The sequence below is a fragment of the Epargyreus clarus genome, unplaced genomic scaffold (assembly GCF_041222505.1).
Source record: "Epargyreus clarus isolate Ecla_fem2 unplaced genomic scaffold, WU_Ecla_fem_2.2 ptg000032l, whole genome shotgun sequence".
Taxonomy (NCBI): Eukaryota; Metazoa; Arthropoda; class Insecta; order Lepidoptera; family Hesperiidae; genus Epargyreus; species Epargyreus clarus.
The window spans coordinates 10,249,504-10,272,634 of record NW_027332237.1 but is presented as its reverse complement, the minus strand read 5'-3'; the positions used below and the strand labels follow the sequence as shown (position 1 = coordinate 10,272,634).

The 23,131-nt window shown below is 36.0% G+C and overlaps 1 protein-coding gene across 1 annotated transcript in view; it reads left to right on the top strand.

Annotated features, from left to right (window-relative positions):
- The window catches only part of LOC140755020 (G protein-activated inward rectifier potassium channel 3), a 502,832-nt gene that overhangs the window by 460,740 nt on the left and 18,961 nt on the right, over window positions 1-23,131 (top strand). The window lies entirely within an intron of this gene.

Genomic DNA, 23,131 nt, shown 5'->3' with positions numbered 1-23,131 from the left:
CAAGTATCGTAAACTAGATATTTCATACAACTGTTATATTTTTATTTGTAAACATTCGCATGATATAACGTTGCTACATAATGCAATAACCGTGCAACGGAAACCGCTCTTACATCACGAGACCCGGACGGAAGCGGCTCGCTAATAAATATAGCAGTAATAAATATTACTCTCTGATAAATTTTGCGGTAATAAATATTACTACTGTTTCTAATTTCACGCAAAATGAAAAATGCTGCTAAAAGTGTATTGTGATTTTGAGAATCATTTTTAGGGTAAAAACTTATTACTAAACCTCCGTTGTCTGTCCGTCTGTGTATAGACGCGTCTCTGATAGGTCACAGGGCTCTAGCTTTTCTATTGTAGTATACCTATAAACATTTGAAAATTATCAACTTAGTTCGACAGTAACAAACCAAAGGGGCTATTGAGAAGAATATGAAAAACAATACACGTACTTACTAAAACGCTTGTTTATATATATTTAAAAAAAATATTTTATAATTTAAAAGCCAACGTAATTTAATACATTGATGATAGTTCTTTCAGTAGTTTGAGTAGTATGAGTTTTAGTAGTGTTTAATAGTCGTTTCAGTAGTATGAGTTTTTAACTTTTTGACAAAAATGATTTTTTTGTTTATGTATTTACCATATACATATTTCCAATATTCTGATACAATCCGCTAGGGGCGCTGATTGGAAATGTATGGGCAAATATGTAAACAAATACCAAAATAGTCATTTTTATAATAACTCATACTAAAGGTACAGAATTGGTTGGGAAAGGTACAGAAATACATGTTGGTTTTAATTGGTTACTGCTAACAAAGGCACACGACAGCCCAGTCTCGGATTTCATTAAGGAAGATTGTTAGTAGGTCACCTATATATGAATATAGATTGAATGAAAAATATATGTCTTTTTCCTTAAGATTGAAGTACCAGGTGAGCATTCCGACCTTTAGTTTGAAAGGTGGTAACAGTATTATCAGAGCATTTTCGACATAAAGTCGGTGTACAGTTCGATCCTATTGTATATGTATCAAAATTATGAATTTTATTAATAAGTAGCTTAATTATTATCTTATATATAAAATTCTCGTGTCACAATGTTAGTTACCGTACTCCTCCGAAACGGCTTTACCGATTTTCACCAAAGTTTATATGCATATTCAGTAGGTCTGAGAATCGGCTACTATTATTTTTCATACCCCTAAGTGACAAGGGTTGTTCACCCTTAACATTTTTTTTATTTTTATGGCAACACAACGTTTGCCGAGTCATCTAGTGATAAATAATTTTAATTGTTTGTTAGGTAAAACTTTTTTTTAAAAGCTATATTTGTTAAAAACTAAAAAATGTTGCTTAAAGTGTAGTAAAATCGGTGAAATTCGGCGAAGTGAAGCAGTTCTGCGCTTTGATGGAAGGGATGTAGATGGCGGCTGACTTTTTTATTGACTCTCAAGGTACCGGGTAGCTTTTAATAGTCTACCTCTGAAAGTATCCTCGACAACAAAATATAGTGATTAATCATGATGATTGATGATAATGGTACTGTTAAACATTTTTCATAATATAGGAGTAGCCGTGGAGTATGCAGCCCACCTTTTTTATAATATAGGAGTAGCAGACGAGCATGCAGCCCACCTGATGGTAAGTGGCTAGTGCCGCCGCTGGACGTCTGTAATCAATCCCAGATAGGATTAGATATTCCTAACTGAGGTCGGCCACAGACGCGCTGCTACCCCTAAGGACTAAGCTGGAATGCCTCGGATAAGTATGTCTCCCTTACCACACCCTTCAAACCAGAACATAGCATCACTTAACACTGCTGTTATTAGGCAGAAATATGTGTGGCGGTGGTGCAGCCGGTGTCGAACCACCCAATTTTCGAAATCAATGACAATGTCGTTCATAAATTGTACTATAACTACACATTCTATAATATACATATGTTGAAGGCAGGAGGCTTCCTGGCAATTCCCTACAAGCGGTAGAGTAACATCGAGCACTAATTTCCGGTGCGAGCGCCGCCGGATGTCACTTGCAGTCGATGCCAGCGACATCTACGTATGTCAACGTTTTATAAACTATAAGGATTTGTTTACAACCTACTGACAACGTACCATTTTTTTTTGGTATCGAGTGGGAGACCTTCAAATGGTACCCGGTGCCGTGGGAGCGTCACAGAGTTATGTGGGATTCTTACCGCACTAAAACCCCCCCGGTGGGCGTCCTCGGCGCTGCGTAGAGGGCTCAGGGATCTCCAAAGGAACGAAACCGGAGTCCTCTTAGCGCGTTGCCCCGTCTCGGTCGCCACACCATCTGGTGTTACAACGGTATGCGACCACACATACCGCCGTCTTTCCTGGGGCCGCTGGCTGGGCGGTTGAGCTCCCACTCTTGCCACCCTCGACCCCGGTAGCCCCCTTTTAGTCGCCTCTTACGACAGGCAGGAGATATCGTAGCCCTATTCTGGTCCCGGAACTACAAGGGCAGTTTATATCGTACCAACACATACTACTTTGTTACTTCAATCTTTAAATAATAAACAAAATTATAATAATTGCTCAAAATCCGATCTTTATGTAATAAACTAAATTATTATATTAACTAAATATAGCCAAAGTCATTCTTATAATTAAAACAAATTCAACGATGTATCAAAATCTGTCCAGCGATTTGTGTAGTAGGGCATGCCAAAGATGTCCCTGTAGTTCCAGTACCAGAATAGGACCAGAGGACCAGACACACCAGAAGACCAGACAGACCAGAGGACCAGACAGACCAGAAGACCAGACAGACCAGAGGACCAGGTAGACCATGGGACCCGACAGACCAGATGACCAGACAGACCAAAGGACTCCGGTCGCGTTCCTATGGAGACCCTAGAGTCCTCAACACAACGCCGAGGATGGTCACCGGGGGGAGGGGGTGTAATGCGATAAGAACACCGGGTACCTTTTGAAGGGCGTACCAAAGAATGAACATATTTATAGTCCGCGCCAAACTGCTAGTCCGCTCTGAAATTGTTGCGAGCAAGTGTAGTCATACAATTAGCTATGGCGACGCGATTCATTTCTATATTCAGAGCGGACAAGCAGTTATACGCTCGAATAACATTACTCTCTGCAATCGGATAAAAACGTACCAACTTTCCATACAAAACCTTTTCATTCCCTTCCAATTCATTCAAATTAACACATTAGTGTAAACATTAAAGCATTTAACAATACAAATATTTGAGTAAAACAAACATTTAGTTTACATATTCAACACATTTATCACGCACGATCACGCCCTTTCAGGATCATAATTCAAATACATTTAAACACCAATAAAGGCCTATTGGTACAACAATAAAATTGCTACCAAATAATGCCAAATTATTAAACACATTATCGTTCGTCTCCACGGATTTTATGTTCAATGGAATACGCTAGGGTTGCCAGTGTTTTTTGATTAAATGTTATCTTTAAAGTTAAATAGGTCTTTTAAAGGTGGTAGGGCTTTCATAAGCTCACCGGTTCTTCATAAGTGTTCAAAATTTTAAATTATTCGGACAGTTCAAAGTGGGTAAAAATCGAGTTCAAAGATTCCGTTACATACATACAGGTCAAGATAATAAAAGCGTGGTAATTAGACATTGTTATTTCATAAAAAAACAGTCGCGAGTGTATAAACAATGAGTCAGATAAATTTATGAGTTTATGTTTATCAATGAATGGATGACTCAGTAAAATTTGGATGGCCGAAACGTTAACGCCATCGGCTGGAGTGACGCAATCGACTCTATTGACTTGACTATTAAAGGCTGACCTAGTGATCTGGGTGGTACAAGGCATAAGAGATTTCTATATTTAGTAGTGTTAAGCGCTGCTGTGTTCGCTGTGTGTGCGCTGTTGTGTGTGTGTGTTGTTAAAACTATGTCTCCCTTACCACACCAGGAGAGTCATACTTTTCCAAGGCATCCCAGCTTAGTTTACAAGGGTAGTGGCGCATCTGTGGCCGACCACAGGTAGAAATATCTAATTCTATCTGGGGTTGATTACAGATGTCCATGATTGGCATTAATGGAAAGCATCGGATGGACTGCATGCTCGTTTGTTACTTTTATTACCCGTACTATATAAAAATACTTTTATTATTTAACTTATTGCAACCGAAATAAATCTTTAAAGACAAATCGTAACAGTAAGCTCTGTACCGCACTCTTAATTACGTAACGTCGCGAATAAATTCGTTCAGAGAGTAATTGTCGTTCGTAATTACAGTTTGATCGAGTTTTTTGAGCGAAATGAGCGCGATAACGATGAGCTACAGCGTGGACGCAGCTTGTGGTACAAGTTTTATACGATGGTACAGTTTTTTTATGTTATGGTACAAGTTTTTATATGATCTATAACCAACTCCATATATAACGGGGTTCTGATGAAGCCGATCACAGATGCGCTGCCACTCCTGAGGACTAAAATGTTCGCATTATATATAGGTGAGCGGGCATCCACACCTTGCCGGCAAAACGTAGCCCTTTCATGCTAAAAATGCAGATTCATTATAATTTGACACCAAGTTCAAACACTTTGTGATAATTTATTTGTCGTAACACACCTTGTAAATCAGGCGGGTACCATCATATACAACTTGTACCTTCACATAAAGAACTATGTACCATCATATAAAAACTTGTACCATCACATAAAAAACTGTGTACCATAGCATAAAAAACTGTACCATCATATAAAACTTGTACCGACAGCATCGTCCACACTGAAGCTCATCGTTATCGAGCTCATTTCGCTCAAAAAACTCGATCAAACTGTAATTACGAACGACAATTACTCTCTGAACGAATTTATTCGCGACGTTACGTAATTAACGTGCGGTACAGAGCTTACTGTTACGATTTGTCTTTAAATTACATTGGTTGCAGTCAGTTAAATGAAAGTACTGGTCTTAATAAAAGTTACCTACAGGCGTGCTTACTACTTGGTAGGTAAAAAACTAAATATAGAAAAGAGTTCTATCTGCAGCCGATCATTAACATCAAGTTCAAACACTTTGTGTTAATTCATATTTCGTATCACACTTTGCAAATCAAACAGCATTGTACCATCATAATATACAACTTGTAGCATCAAATAAAAAACTGTGTACCATCATATAAAACTTGTACCACAAGCATCGTCCACACTGAAGCTCATCGTTATCGAGCTCATTTCGCTCAAAAAACTCGATCAAACTGTAATTACGAACGACAATTACTCTCTGAACGAATTTATTCGCGACGTTACGTAATTAAGAGTGCGGTACAGAGCTTACTGTTACGATTTGTCTTTAAATTTATTTCGGTTGCAATAAGTTAAATTGAAGTACTTGTATTAAGGTAACATACGTGAAGTCTGATATTAAGTAGTTACCGGTATTGATATCGGTAAATAATTAACCGAGTCATATTTGGGGTTCCGTACGACAAAAAGGGAACCTTATGGGATCTCTAGTGTGTCTGTCACAGTCAATATTTACGACACTACTGGAAAAAATACGTCGAAAGTTACTCATATGCTTTACCCCATTAATCACCCCTCCCCCTCTTAAGTCCGAAAATATTGAGGCTAGAATAAAAAATACCGAAATTTATATTCGCAAAAATTGTACAGAAAGAAAATATATAAAAAGTCTATACTCTAACTTATACTTTCAGTTTCAGTTTAATCCTAACTTTATTTTCAGTTTATAAACTTATTTTCTATTTTTTTGTTTATTTATCTTTACAAAAACCTATAAAAAGTCTATAATCTTAAAAGCCAGCGGTAAATCCCTCAATAGTGCAATATTATGCGAATAACTTACCTTTCAGTTGGTAAACATACGTATAATAATAATAATAATATACTTTATTGTACACACAACATAATAAAGAAAACATACAAATATAAAACAATACAATAGGCGGCCTTATCGCTAATCAGCGATCTCTTCCAGGCATCCTTAAGGTGGGGAGTAAAAGTAAGGATGAGTTAAAAATGGGTAGGGTGCAAATATATTCAAACATATATTCAGTGTACGTCCAATTAGAGACGATACGTAGATAATCCACATACGGAATCCACTCCACAATATATTAACTCACACTTGTCCGGTTTTATGATATTGAAATAACGAGCACGCAGTCAACCTTATTACAAAATGATTGCAAAAATATGCATTCTGCATACTTTGGACTTAACAAACACAACTTAAAATAAATAAAAACCAAAAACCAAATCCAAAAAAACAGTACGACATTAAAAACTCCCTAACAATCCCTCTTTTGCTTCACAAAGAAAATAATTGGCTAAGTGCGAGCCGATCTTGCACATGGAGGGATCTGTACCACCTATTTTATTTTTTTATTTTTAGTATTTCTTACTATAGCAGTAATAGGTATTGTGTCATAGAAGTAATAAATTGTGAAAATTTTAAACTGTCTATCTATTAAAGTTTATTAGATAAACCGAAAATGCAAAAAATGGCGGTTTCTTGTAAATAAAATAAAAAGGTATCCCTATTTACTTTCCAGCTTCTTAATTTTTAGCATTTGCTGTAATAGCAGCCACAGTAATACATAGTCTTGAAATTCAAGTATCTATTTATTATAGTTCAAGAGATAGAAATCTGTGCCAGAGAGACGAACCGACGTACAAACAGCGTAGACTATGAAATAGAAATCCGTTTTACCATTTCTATACGCAACCCTAAAAAGACGGGGGGAAATTTTTAATCGCTACCGTAGCGGGAACACGTTCCAATTTCCGGTATAGGTGACGTCACAGGCAGGACGTGCTTAATTATCCACACGGAAGCGAAGAGGGGAACCGGGAATATCGGGATCTATTTCCCCACCTCTATTTCCCCACCGGTTCTGTGAATGTGCATGAATGCGACTTAACGGTTTATTTCTATGCAAATGAATAATGTATTTTAGTACCTAGGGCTTTGTTGATCCTATAAACAGTATAAACACACACATAGATAAATACGTAAATACCCAGACCCAGAATAGGAATATAAGTGTGTAAAGTAGAAGTGTCTGGTCGGGAATCCAATTCGGAATCTGTGTAGCAACGATCCAGATAGAAAAGTGTTGTAATTTATATCTATATCGGGAAATAAATGTAGAAATTAAAATTAAATACATATTTATTTTTATTCAAAGTAAATTCCTTAGAGTATAAATATTGAAAGTTAATAACCTACCAGTGATTCTCAACTAGTTTCCTTTATGGAAAAGTTGTGAAATAAAAATGTACATATAAAAATTAAAAGCTATATTTTTACTCATCCTTCGCTGAAAACCTTTTTATTTGATATCCATGTATGTGTATAAAATGTAAATGAACCGCTTCCTTGATGCGTCCGCCATGTTAATTTTAAAATGACGTCACTAAGCTGATCAATTGATCATGCACTGTCATCTAAACCCGCGTTTCCCAACCTGTGGTCCGCCGACCCCTGGGGGTCCGCGAGTATTTGTATGGGGGTCCACGGTGTCATCTCTGGACCATACATAAATCGCTCATTCAGTGCAAAAGGGCCGCTTTACTGCTTTTTCAACCACATACCTATGTGAAAAGGCATTCTCTACTCTTGCTTATACAAAAAACAAATACAGAAACAGATTACAAGTAGAATCTGATTTAAGATTACAGCTTAGTAGCAACATCAACCCGAATATCCCTGATTTTTTTTTATATTTTTCATAATAAACAGTTATAATTACCTTCTGTATCTCTTTTTTTTGTATCTGTAATAACTAAAATAAATACCTAAATCGTTTTTTGTTCTGTTTATTTAATTAAGGGGGTCCGTGAAAACTGTGCTTGATTTCCTAAGGGTCCATGGACTGAAAAAGGCTGGGAAACGCTGATCTAAATGTAAGTTGTATTTCAGCTCATTCCGTTGGGTTTAATTGATTTAAAATTAATTTGCAAGATTTGACCTTCACATACAACACAAAAAAGCAAGTTGAATAAAACCACTTACCACTTACCACTTATATACTTATACTTTTATTCAACATGCCATGCTATGCATGCTATGCTTATTACCCAAAGTACATCTATGTTTTAAACCTGTGTTCCAATAAAGTTATTTGATTTGATTTGATACTATTCAATTTAATTTCAATAATTAATAAAATAATACCAATATATTCTTAGCTAACATCAATTAGAATGCTAATGATAATAACATAATCAGATAAATTAATCCATTTCAGTTAATTATTGTACAATAATCTGAATGGTAATGTACCGGAATTAGCGTTGTTTGTACAATAGTCAGAGGCAAATTAGACCCATCAATATTAATGATCAGTTTATTTGTTTACATTATTGATGGAGAATAATATTCATACATTGAAATTATTAGTTCTAAATTCTAATTTTATATCGTTTTGTTTTAAACTTTTAAGCTTTTTTTTGGGTTCCGTATCAAAAGGGTAAAAACGGAACACTATTACTAAGTACTCTATCTATCTATCTGTCCATCTATCCATCTGTCCATCTGTCTGTTAGTCCTTCTGTCCGTCAGGCCGTCTGTCACTAGGCTCTATTTCATGAACCGTATTATATCACCTTGGATATCTGTAATCAAACCCAGGTAAGATGAAAGTCGTACCTGAGTACCGCTACCCCTAAGGAATAAGTCGGTAAGCCTCGGATAAGTATGTCTTCCTTACTACAGTTGTGTGTTACACACCTGACATATTACAAATTGAAATCAAAATTGTTTAAGACATTGGTCCCAAGTCTTTTTTATCTCGTAGATCATTTGCCATATTTTCGTTACAACCAGTGACAGTTAATATTGTAGTTAGCATATTCATTACCTTCAATGCTTTTCGGAAATCCATGACATTGAAGGTGGTAGAAGCCTTTGTGGTTCGACTCCGGCAGCACCACCGCCACACCTATTTTTACCTAATAACAGCAGTGTTAGGCGCTGTTGTGTTCCGGTTTGAAGGGTGTGGTAAGGGAGACAGACTTTTCCGAGGCGTTCCAGCTTAGTCCTCAGGGGTAGCGGCGCATCTGTGGCCGACGTCAGATAGGAATATCTAGTCCTATCTGGGGTTGATTACAGATGACCATGGGCAGCAGTAGCCACTTACCATCAGGTGGACTACATGCTCGTCTGCTACTCTTCTATTATAAAAAAAAAAACATTCAAATGTTTTTGATTGACTTTATTATACATATTATATATTATATGTTCTCGTCGACACTTGGGTGAGGCATAGGCGAAAAACGTGTTGTGAAGAAACACTCTTCTGATTTTTAAATACTTAAAGAATAGTCATATTTGAAACATTATCTGTATTGATTTCAATTAAAAGTCGAATTTCAAGCTTACATCGGCATCTACTATCCAGTACTTGGTATTTTAAATGACTTTAATGGCTGGATAGAATCAGACAGGCTGCATACTTGTTTGCTTCAATTTCATAAATAACCATAGCTTAAGCCAGCCGGTGCTGTGGAAGGAAGATAGCATAGCATAGCAAGGTTAACCGCTTCGCTAAGCGTGTAAATAAAAAACTAAATGATCCGGCAAAGTGGTCGCAGTCGACGCCCCATTTACTTATTCCATATTCTTTGGGTTCCGTAGTGCTTTGGAAACCTTTTTTGCGGTTGGAGTAGCGAATGAGCTTGCAGTTCCTCTGATGGTTAGTGGTCACTGGTCAACTCGAAGGTGGTAGAACCTTTTGTGGTTCGACACCGGCGGCACCACCGCCACACCTATTTCTGCCTATTAACAGCAGTCTTAGGCGCTGCTGTGTTCCGTTTTGAAGGGGGTGGTAAGGGAGATATACTTTTCCGAGGCGTTCCAGCTTAGTCCTCAGGGGTAGCGGCGCATCTGTGGCTGACCTCAGGTAGGAATATCTAATCCTATCTGGAGTTGATTACAAATGTCCATGAGCGGCAGTAGTCACTTACCATCAGGTAGTCTGCATGCTCGTTTGCTACTCCTATATTATAAAAAAACTCCATGTCGAAAAAGGGGTCCTGAAATCAATCACAGATTGCAATTTTTTGTAAGATTCGATTAGGGAATGAGCCTGCTGTTCATCTGATGGTAAGTGATCACTGCCCATGGAAATCTGTGACCAACCATATAGAACCATAGATTAGTAAAGATACTTCGCCGCCTTGAAATTGAATGAAGCCACAAACGGCTTATTTTAGTAAGTTCTTTTTTGAATTCTTGACAAATAAAAACATTTTTAGAGAAAATTTACGAATAAATAACTAATACTGCGTAATTTACGTAATAAATAAATAATGATTTCAAATATTTTAGGGACATTTTAGCACGAAGACGTGGCAAAACTTTTTTACGCAACTAAGTATTTCAATTCTCACAACTGGGTACATTTTCTTATTAGGAGTGAGTAATCTTTACTAATCTATGTATAGAACAGGTTCTATTTCAGGTGATTTAAAAAAATATTACTACAAGGTATTATAAAAAAAGAATAAAAAAATTAGATGCGTTTCCACTGATGAGGATTAAAATAGTCGCTTAAGAATTAGTTAATTCTTAGTTTTTCTCTGACTGCGGAGGGTAATGTTTTCGAGCGTGTGTTTGTTTCATTTTTAGCATGCCCTTAATTGTTTGACGGGTTTGGTTTATCTAAATTTTCGGGATGTTTTTAATCTGACGGTTTTTTTTTTATATTTCATAATATCTATTATTGTTGCATACTTGTCTGTATCACATTTTTTAGTTACGAAGAAATAAATAAAACAAACCAAATCCTCTAATTTTGTTCTTAGTGCTTAGATATCACATTTTTTAGTTACGAAGAAATAAATAAAACAAACCAAATCCTCTAACTTTGTTCTTAGTGCTTAGATATCTCAAAAATATTTTTGTTATTTTTTGTGGAGATCAAATAATTTAATTTAAAGCTACGGAACCCACGAACTTAAACCAAATACAAACTTACCACTTTATACCAGCCACTAGCCATCTGTTTCGTGAGATTGAATAAAAGTTAAATGGACCTTCATAATAAACAAAATAAACAAAGGGTTAACTTTCATGACCCCGGAGGACCCCGGAAAGTATACAGAAAGTTTAGGAATTTGGTTATGCTTTATTGAAAGGTCTTTGTGTCATTTGAGGACGCTTTTTTGTATAATTAGAAGTAGCGAACGATGTCCATCTGATGGTAACTGGCTACTGCCGTTCATGGAGATCTACAATCAACCCCAGATAAGATTAGGTTCCTACCTGAGGTCGCCCAGATATGCGCCGCTACCCCTGAGGACTAAGCTGGTTTGTCTCGGAAAAGTGTGTCTCCCTTACCAACTTTCAAACCAGAACACAGCAGTACTAGACACTGCAGTTATGAGGCAGAATGAGGTATGGCGGTGGTGCTGCCGGAATCGTACCACAGATGGCTTCTACTGGATTTAATCATATTATCTTTCGAAATCCATGGAAGACTCCACATATATCTTTGCTAAGGGTAAATGTGATGACGGTAAAATATACTTTTATTTACATTTAAAATTTAAACGCAGGTCATCCCGCATTGCCATCAAGCCGGTCATTCGAAATGTTTCGCGTAATTTGGCTCAACGTTTATATTAAGTACTAGATATGACAAAAAGTGGTAAGATACCAATTTTTATATACCTTAACTAACATTTAATAAAAGTTTTTAAATTTGTACGCTCAGACAAAGAGTGTGTTAGAAGCGTTCCGCGTCAGACAAAAAAGGGTGCTATATAATGTATACGTAGTAAATTTGACGTCTTTATTCACAAATTTTTGACTACTAGCTGACCCGGCAAACTTTGTACCGCCTCAAAATCTATTTATCAAATATATTTCATATAAAATATAGCCTATGTTACTCGTGGATAATGTAGCTTTCGAATGGTGAAACAATTTTTAAATTCGGTCCAGTAGTTTTTGAGCCTATTCATTACAATCAAACAAACAAACAAAGTTTTCCTCTTTATAATATTAGTATAGATAACATAGTTGCACAAACGCAGGTCATATCACGAATCAGTTTCTTATATAATAATGAGATTTTGTCCGTCATGGGCCGTGTCTGACACGTTTATTGTCTGATAATTAAACGGGAGTATAACGTAAAATTAAATTAGAATTAGTTAGATATTATTCTATTTAAATTTTTAACCATAATTAATATTTTTTTAGTGTTTCTATAATAAGTAAAACATACGAAAGTAGAAGATTATAAAAAATGAGTTTCTAACTCTGAGGGCTCAGATTAAATCAATTTTCAAAAAATACATAGATTAACAAGAAAATGTACCCAGTTTTGAGAATTGAAATAATGGCGTAAAAAAGTTTTGCCACGTCTCCGTGCTAAAATGTCCCTAAAATATTTGAAATAATAATTTATTTATTATGTAAATTACGCAGTATTAGTTATTTATTCGTAAATTTTCTCTAAAAATGTTTTTATTTGTCATGAATTCAAAGAAGTTACTAATAAGCCGTTTGTGGCTTCATTCAATTTCAAGGCGGCGAAGTATCTTTACTAATCTATGAAAAAATATAAGAAAAAGTTTTTAAATTAAAAAAAAAAGAAAAACAAAATATTTTGTTTTTTTTTTTAAATATTATATATTATTTTTTAATCTCTTCCACCATTTTTTAATCTGTGCCGTGCACGCGTTGCGAGCAAAGCACCTGGGGATGCGTGAAGCGTAAAATGTAATTTTCAAAATGCTAGGAAATAAACGAAAAGCCTCAGCCTCGCGGTAGCCGTTGGTTATTTCGAGAATCAGCCAAATAATTGCCCAAGAGCGAGTCGAACATAAGGAAGGTTCCGTTTCACCAAAATTCATTTGTTTTATTTATTTATTTTTTATTTTTAGTATTTGTTATCATAGCAGTTATAGAATGTAGTGTAAATAAAACCGTTTAAAAAATTGAATTGTGTACGTGTTAAAATTTCAAAGAACGAATTAAAATTAACGAAATTAATAAGAAAAAAAAAAAAAAAACAATGTTTCCTAACCGGCAGTCGACCGAATTCATTTTGGAAAAAAAGCAGCCCGTATTATTCCACACTCGGATAGTGTCTTATAAGCATCAAATTCTAGGGAAAAGAATTTTTAAATGATGCAGTTTTAGTTTTTATCAAAATCGGCTTCGTAACTCCTTTAATCACTTTTTGCTATTCCTTATGGTTTCGCTTTCGCCTATACATACATAGCGGTCAAATACCGAACCTCCATTTTTTGATAGCACTTAAAAACAAAACAGGAAATATGGCATATACCTACTTTTTTATAATTTAGGAGTAGCAGACGAGCATGCAGTCCACCTGATGATAAGTGGCTACTGCCGCTCATGGACATCTGTAATCAACCCCAGATAGGATTAGATATTCCTACCTGAGGTCGGCCACAGATGCGCCGCTACCCCTGAGGACTAAGCTGGAACGCCTCGGAAAAGTCTGTCTCCCTTACCACACCGTTCAAAACGAAACACAGCAGCGCCTAACACTGCTGTTATTAGGTAGAAATAGGTGTGGCGGTGGTGCCGCCGGAGTCGAACCACAAAAGGTTCTACCACCTTGATATACCTACTTACTGTTTAGTGTAGTAATGTAATTAAATCTTTTTGGGGAAATCCCACGGATTCCTCTCCGCGGGGGCAGCGGAGAGGATATGCCGGTCTCCTACCGGCTAAAACCCCACGGTGTTCCTCTGGACGCATTTTGTCAGGACCACGGGTACGCTAGTGCAAAAATGTGCAAAGAGAGTTCTCCTTCAAAGCTGGCGATGCATTGGCGACTCCTCTGATGTTGCAATGTTCATAGGCGACGTTGACTACTTTCCATCAGGTAGCACGTCTACTTTATCGTTAAGCTCAAATATAAAAATAAAAAAAAATGTCGTCCGCAGTCCAATATAATTATGTCCTACTACTCCCAAAAAACGCCTTATGAATTATTTAGACAGAATATAAGAAATTATCATAATAATACAGAATTCCGTATACATATAATGTTAGAAAACTTTTGATGTGAAAACACTACTGTAAGAATAAAAGGGATTACTGTTGGAACTTGTTCCTCGAATCCTTTAAGACCCAACGGACCCTGACCTTATGAATTAAATTATGGATACGAACGAAAGGAAACTATAACTCGGTTCTATAAAGGTTCTAATGAAAATTGACGAATTTTGTATATGTTTCTCGCTCATACATATAGACAAAGTGCGAGAGGTGAAGAAGTCGTCATTTCTGATTACAACTATTACATAATTAGGAAGTTATAATAATAACAGTCCACCTGATTTCAAGTGGCAACTGAAACTCAATCCACCCATGGATGTCTGTAATCAATCCTAGATATGATTGGAGTCCTCCCTGAGGTCGGCTACAGATGCACTGCTTTGCTATCCTTGAGGACTAAGGAACGCCTTGTATGGGTCTCTCTTACAACTCCCTTCAAATCATAACACAGCAGCTCTTAACACTGTTGTTATAAGGCAGAAATAGTTATGTTGTCTGAGTAGAACTACAAAGAATTCTAAAGCCAAATATAAAACCATTTTAGAAGACATTTCTTATCGAACCAGGTTACACAGAGGTTTATTTTTGTACCTAAGTGTAATAAATAAATAAAGGAAAGCTTTTTATTACAGACCCACAGGGTTCCTTAGGTGTCAAGGACTTAGATTCTAGGTGCCAAGGATAAATAATGCGAATATTTTAACAGTCAGATTGAACCCGGGATCTTACTATATATATTATTTACTTACAAAACAAAAAAAAAATATCATGAAAAAATCTAAGTAGAAATATTTTTTAAAGGTGGTAGAATTCTCTGTGGTTCGACTCCGACGGCACCACCGCCACACCTATTTTTGCCTAATAACAGCCGTGTTAAATGCTGCTGTGTTGTGGTTTAAAGGGCTGGAGAGTCCTCAGGGTTGGCTGCGCATCTGTGGTCAACCTCGGGTAGGGTTCTAATCTTATCTAAGGTTGGTTACAGATTTACAGATGTCAATGGGCGGCAGTAGCCACTTACCATCAGATGGACTGCATGCTCGTCGGCTACTCTAAGATTATAAGGAATAAACCACTGTTAATATAGGGTATCAATTTCTATTTTACTTAAGTACTTACAAAATGTTATCTCAATTGGTAGAGTTTTATGAAATAAAACGCAACATAGGAAAAGTATTTAATCATTTTACATACTTAAACTAAACTTTATACACTGAAATTAAGTTATAATCTCATATTTTAGTCAAATCTATCTAAATAAACTCTTCCATTCTTTAGCCTCTAAGCAATTTTATCTTACATTTTTCCAAAAAATATAAATAAGCCCACCGCCACACCTATGATTCGATGCTTAGAATATAAATTATTTCCGAAAATGTACACTAATTACAATGTACCCACCATCCTCTTATGTTTTCGGTCGTGAACATTCATAAACTCTCTAGAACTATCAGTCTCTACAGATTCATCAACTTCTTCTAGAAGTTCATATTTATTCGTAACTGTTTCGTTTCCTTCTTCTTTCTCTACACTATAACCTTTAGTGTCTACATTGTCTTCTGTCGTATCTGGCACATCACTATTTAACCACTTTTTCACCTCAGGATCGTTAATACTTAACACTTCTCTCGTGTCATCAATTCTTTCAACATTTTCAACTTCAAACACAGTATCATTATCTGCTTCAATAATATCCCCTCCAACCAGCCGTTCCTTCAAGAAGTTGTTACCGAAATTTTCGTATATAACTTGATCGTTTTCAATGTCATCTCCACAGCACCGATGGAAGAATAAATGGATGACAGGCTTCCCGTACACAGCGGTTATGACAACGAAGATGATGAACGTAACTAGAACGCAGAAAGTAAAGAACCTCCACCACATTTTTCATTTCCTTGTTTTATACCACATATTGTTGACACTCCGTGGCACACGTATTGTTGTGTGCAAGTCAGTATTAGTACTGATAGTTCGAGAATATTTAAAAACCAATCAACGTTCAATCCTAATACCGCATTGTTTGATGAGGGCGCTGACAGACTTACGGCTATACGACTGCGATTATTTTGTCATGATTTTGTCGCTTAGATTTTACGATTTAAACCTTCTTAGTGTAGTTGTCGAAATTAAATTATCGCTGTATTTTTTTAATTACACTAACACTCGTCTACAAAATAATAAAAAGGAATCGGTAAGGAACTGGAAATTTTTTAGGAAATCGAAAATCTCACTGTTTAAAAAAATGCTTATATCATTCCCACGATTTAGTTGAATCCAACGACACCCCATATGTTAAAATCCGTCAAGTCGTTTTATCTGTAGGGCGTGCCAAAGAATGAGATGTACGCTCTTAAAACATTACTCTCCGCAGTCGGGTAAAAAGCAATGAACTATTTTGTATTGCCTATTTATGACATTGTGCGTAGATAAAAAAAATTCGTTATCACGATATCTCTATATTTACTTTTAGGCTTAGTTTCGACAATGTTATTGTTTAAGGAGATTAAGGGTTAACTTCCGCGAAAATATTTTTTCTTTATCTCTGTCTTTATACAACACAGGTGGCAAAATAATATATTACATGGCACATGATAACAGTATTTTATTTTTTCTTTTCTTCCTTGTATTCTTATAGCAGCAGAACCCTTTGTGGTTCGCATCCGGATCACCACCACACCTATTTCTGCCTAATAACAGCAGCTTTAAACTTTGCTGTTTTCTGTTTGAGAGGTGAGGTAAAGGAGATATATTTATCCGAGGAGACAAGCTTGGTGCTCAGGGGTAGTAGCGCATGTACCAATATCATACAACCCTAATTTTAGGGATTACACATGTCCATGGGCGGCAGTTGCCACAATCCATCAGGTTCATTCTTTTCCTCGACCACCAATCGAGTTTGGCCCCCAGCAGTAGGCCTCCAGTTTTTTAGTTTAAGATATCAATAATAACAATCGCATGTCTGCAAATGTCGAAAATATAGCATAATAGCCCATATTCTTTAACCATAATATGTGAGCCATCAAATTAGTATGCATCACCACACATAACTAAACTGTCTTATTAAGAGAGATAAGCGATAAAAAGATGCACTTTTACGATGCGCATAGAAATAGAACAATATTTCTTACCTGGGGTAGTCGTCAATAAATACACCAATAATACAAAAACTACGAACAAAAAACAGTTTTTAGGGCTAGTACTTTTATTTGATTGATTGATTTTGATTTTTTAAGTGTAAGTATATTAATCATAATCATAATCTTTATTGCTTTTTTATTAATAGTATTCAATAGTAGTATTTATCTATTTGAGACTGTCGGAACACGGCCGCTCCTTGAGCATGTTCACCTAGCCCTGTTGGATATTTCCTTTTGCCAAAATCATAAGGTCCTTGCTAAACTCGCTACTCGTTACTTGCTAGCGATGCAGCATGTACTTTACCCAGCTGTTTATCCTCTCGCACTACGGGATGAGAGGCGAATACTAACGCATTATTGAATGGAAATATGGCGCTCCTGCCTTCAAGTATCTGTCGATACAAATATATTGATTTGAAGTGCTCGCCTTTGTTTGCCAAATAACATAAATATAAGCTTACTTGCCTGTTTTTTGTCAATCAACATTTATAAACCTTTTGATACATATGTGTCTCTTAATAATTGGTGAAGTGTGTGTGTGTAATTCGAAATTGCACACGGTGGGTTTTGTACCGCATTTTTGACGTGACAACGTTTTAAATTAGGTTGCGGCTGGGAGTCACTTATGAAAAAGTGTAACGCCCGGTAACGTTACGATGAGTCACCGAACGAGAGAGAGGCCCGCCGAATGCCTTGCGTCTCTCTCCCACTCAACTATGATCGGTCTGCCGCGCGCGCAGCACTAGAGAATTAGGCGCATTGAATCGGCGCATGCTTGTGTCTCTGTCTTTGTCTTTCTCGAACGTTCTTGGCGTTGGAAAAACAAGAAAGCGTCACAATACAAGTTCACACGTGTGGTTAAAGTATCGTCAGCTGTGTCTGTAGTGAAAATATGGAGTGCTTAGATTCGTCATTTATCATTTACAACAACTACAACAATAAAGGTAAATAATTGTACACTGATATTTCATTATCGTAAACTATGATTGATTGATTAATTGTTAGATTGACACAAAAGTTGAGAAACTGAGTTTATAGGTTATGTCATACTATTGATAAATGTTGATAGTGTTAAGTAAATTATTAGTTTAAAATTAATTAATTAATTAATTATTATTTTACAAATTTCTTTTGAAAAATGCAACCATTCCATCAGTATTTTCATATGACGTTGTCACGTTCAACTATCGTCAGTAAACCGACTTTACAGACAACCGATTTTTTCCCGACTGCCAAGGAAGGGTTATGTTTTTCGCGCGTATCTTGTATGTTTGTCTTTCTTTATTTGATCCGATCTAACAAACGGCTGGATGAATTTCAACAGTTAAAGTGTCATTATATTTGTCTCAATGACCCGAGTGTCCTTAGATAGGTGTTAGTAAAAAAAAATCAAAATGGCGGATTTTTGGCGCGAAATAGTAACACATTTAAAAAAAAAAGTTAACCGAACCTATCGAGTAGGGTATCAAATGGAAGGAAATTAAACGGAGATTATAAAAACATATTTGTATATATATAAAACAGTAAGGTGACTGACTGACTGACTAAGTAAATGACTTTTTCATTTTTCAGAAATCAACGTACAGCCTAAACCAAGGACCTTACAGTTCTGAAATTTTGCACACAAGTTCTCTATATAGCTTGAATAAGTACTAAGAAAGGCCTTTTGGAAATTCTACCCTTAAGAGGGTAAAATAGGGGAAAACATTTTTTTTTGAAATCCTTTAATTTTGAAGCAACTACTATAAAATTTTGTATTTGGCTTTCTGGATAGGAACAAGGACGCACTTATTTATCCCCCTCCCGAAAATCAACCCCATAGAGGATAAAGTAAGGGTTAAAAGTTCATTTGAACAATCGTCAATTTTGAAGCAAACACTATGACATTTTGTATCAGGCTTGTTGGATAAAAATAATGAAATGTTACCTCTAACGAGGTAAAATAATGACTGAAACTTTGATTTACTGAAGTTTTATATTTTATAGACCGTAAATGGTGAATTTTTTCGCGAAATAGTAACACGTTTTAAAAAAGTTAACCAAATCTATCGAGTAGGGTGTCAAAATAAAGGAAATTAAGAGGAGATTACACATACATTATATAATATATCTTATATATAAAATTCTCGTGTTAGTTACCGTACTCCTCCGAAACGTTGAGTACGGTAACTAACACGAGTGACGAGTGAGTTGTTGTGCCAGAGATCAACGCAAAGGGAAACCGCGAAACTTAAGCGTGCTGGAATTTTACACATAGGTTCTTTATATAGCGTAAATGAACACTACGAGGATAAAATAGGATAATATTGTTTGAACATCTTTTGTTTTTGGAGCAGACACCTACTATGAAACTTTGTATTTGGCTTTCTGGATAAAAATAATGAAATGCCTATTTCACTGCTTTTGGAAATTCTACTTCAGCCTTTTTGGTGCAGTCGGGTTTTTGATTTTTTAAATTATTAATATTTGTTATCGTACCTGTAGAAGGACATACATGGTGAATATGGAGAGTTGGGAATCCCCCCTTATGTTTTAACATTTTTATTTTCTTAAAATATTTAAATGGCAAACTGAAAACCAGAGCTGTGGGTAGGTGTTTTTAAACGCTCATGGCATATTTCTGAGTTTGTTTCATTTCGCGATTGTTGCAGCGCATAGTATTTTAACAGCACTAGGTAATTATAACCTTCTTTGTTTTGTTTATTCCCTTTTGATTCTTTTGTTAAAGTTTTTTTTTTTTTTTTTTTGTGTTTGTGTCCTTTTTTTCTTCAATTTATGTTTTGTATATTTAGTTTTAAATTGTACTGTGTGCTGCAATTGTCTGATTAAATCATATTAGGTATAATTATTAATATATTAAATCGACGACGAGACTTAATTATATAGATTTTTTTGTAACTTGAGTAAATTTGTAAGATATTAATATCCAGATATTTGTTTAGCTCTTGTTCAAAGAAGTTAGAACTAAAATAATAGGAAACATTATGCAACTTAATATAAGACCTATAATTTACTTCGAACGTATTTAGGATATATTTTCCTGTTCAAAAGCAAAAAAATGTGGTTAGGTTATCATAAAAACTTGTTCTAGAAAAATTTTAAACAAATATTAATAAGTATAAGCTAGATTAAATATTATGAACTAACTATATTTGAGTATCTTACATTTAAAGAAACAAATGATATATTGTGTAAATATTATGAAATAACATGACGACATCAATATAATAAGCTCATGTAAACTGTTTTTACACCATAATGAGAAAAAGATGCAGCTCCCTGATGTACCGTGTCCGGGATAGCACCAACAGCATCCTGAAGATGATAAGCAATAGAATAGACTGTAGATTTATTTCCCATTGCAGTTTCCTACATATAAAATTGTAATGTACCTAAAAAAAAATAATTGTAATTAAATAAATAAGTCTTTGTTACTTTAAATAAACAATTACATTATTATTATTATTATTATAAGCTATTGTTTACTACTCTTATCTACCTACTATCTTATCGCTTTTGTTCAAATTTTAATTATACATTAAAATACTTCAATAGGACTTTCAATTTGAAGGTAGAACTCTTTGTGGTTTCTGGCGGCACCACCGCCCCACCCATTTCTGCCTAATAACAGCAGTCTTAGGCGCTGCTGTGTTCTGGTTTGAAGGGTGTGGTAAGGGAGACATACTTTTCCGAGGCGTTCCAGCTTAGTTCTCAGCGGAAGCGGAGCTTCTGTGACCAACTTCAGGTAGAAATATCTCATCCACAGACCTGTATTTGGTTTGTTTCATCCTATTGGGGTTGATTACAGATGTCCATGGGCGGCAATAGCCACTTACCATTAGGTGGACTGCATGCTCGTCTGCTACTCCTATATTATAAAGAAACATGAATCTGTCATTTTTTCTTTTGTAACATAAGTAATATATAAGTTATATAAGTATCTATCGAAACCACAATACGGAAAAACCCATAATGACTTGTTGTGACGAAGGTACCAAGCTGACGTTTGTGTAGTTAGGACATTCGGTATGCAAGCCTCGTGACTGCATCCATAGTAATTATTATAGCCCTGATATTGGCCATAGAGTGAATAATGTCTAGACTTGGCTTGATGGAGGATAGTTTTGTGGTTTAGTATAGATAAGTGGTTCGAAATTACTCTCGTAATTTTTATAATATAGGGGTAGCAGACGAGCATACAGTCCACCTGATGGTAAGGGAGACAGACTTTTCCGAGGCGTTCCAGCTTCGTACTCAGGGGTAGCGGCGCATCTGTGGCCGACCTCAGGTGGGAATATCTAATCCTATCTGGGGTTGATTACAGGTGTCCATGGGGGACAGTAGCCACTTACCATCGAGTGGACTGCATGCTCGTCTGCTACTCTTATATTACAAAAAAAAAAAACCTGATGTTACGTGGCTACTGCCGCTCATGAACATCTGTAATCAACTCCAAAACGCTTTGACGTAATCTAAAGAATAAATGAAGAACAGATGGGTTCAAACTAGAACACAGTGGCGCTATTTTATTACAGAAGTGGGTATGATGGAGATGCCGCAGGAAATCATAAACAGATTCTACCGCTTTAAAACAATGTAGTAGGCTAGCAGATAGATAGCGACTAGCAGATGGACTAAATACTGGTTTGATGCTATTATATTTATAAAAAATACTTTATCCTAACTAATATTATAAATCCGAAAGTAACTCTGTCTGGCTGTCTGTCTGTATGTCTCTTCTTCACGCCTAAACCACTGAATCGATTTTAATGAAATTTTGTACAAATATAGTCCATTCTAGTCTCAGACTAGCCTAAGACTAGTATGAGACCAGACTAGTCTAAGACTAGTCTGAGACGCGAGAAAGGACATAGGATAGTTTTTATCCCGAAAATCCCACGGGAACTAGGGATGGCGATCTAAGATCGATTAATCGGAGAATCGATCTGTTGGACCCAAAACATCGATTATTTTAATCGATATTAGTAAGGATTTAATCGTTAACTATGCATTTGATCAAGTGATGATCTTTAGCAAAGTTGAAGGTACTAATTTTCAGTTTTATGTATGTTAGTATGTTATATTATTTTCTTTTAAACGCGGGCGAAGGCAAAAACTAGTATACCTACTATATTTCCATCCATAACTGAATAGCCATTTCTATTCATTCTTAAGTCTATAATATTAACATACAAATTAATTTCCCGGCTCTGGTATAAGTTGGAAATGATTAACGAGGGGAGAAAGGTCTGAATATATAACTAGTGTGGAGGGTATGTTTGTACATGTTCGTTATAATTGATATATACATAATTCATTAGTAGTATAATTATCCTTAAGGGATGGAATTTATAGATCTGTAAACTAATCAAATTTAATTGTCTTTTCTATATATGTATATTTTTTGTAATATAGGAGTAGCAGACGAGCATGCAGTCCACCTGATGGTAAGTGGCTACTGCCACCTATTGACATCTGTAGTCAACTCCAGATAGGATTAAATATTCCTACCTTAGGTCGGCCACACATGCGCCGCTACTCCTGAGGACTAAGCTGGAACGCCTCGGAAAAGTGTGTCTCCCTTACCGCACCCTTCAAAACGGAACACAGCAGCGGTCAGCACTGCTGTTATGGGGCGGAAATAGGTGTGGCGGTGGTGCCGTCGGAGTCGAACCACAAAGGGCTCTACCACCTTCAAAATATAGAGGTAGCATGGCATGTAGTCCAGCTTAAGGTAAGTGGCTACTGCCATGGACATCTGTAATCAACCTTAGATAAGATTAGATTCCTACCTGAGGTTGGTCTTGCTATTTCTAAGGACTAAGTTGGAACTCCTTGGATAAGTATGTCTTCATTATCACACCACTCTAAACATAACTATTATTTTCCAAGTTATTTCTAGCATTGTAGGCTAGAGACTAAAATCTTCTCAATTGAAAGGT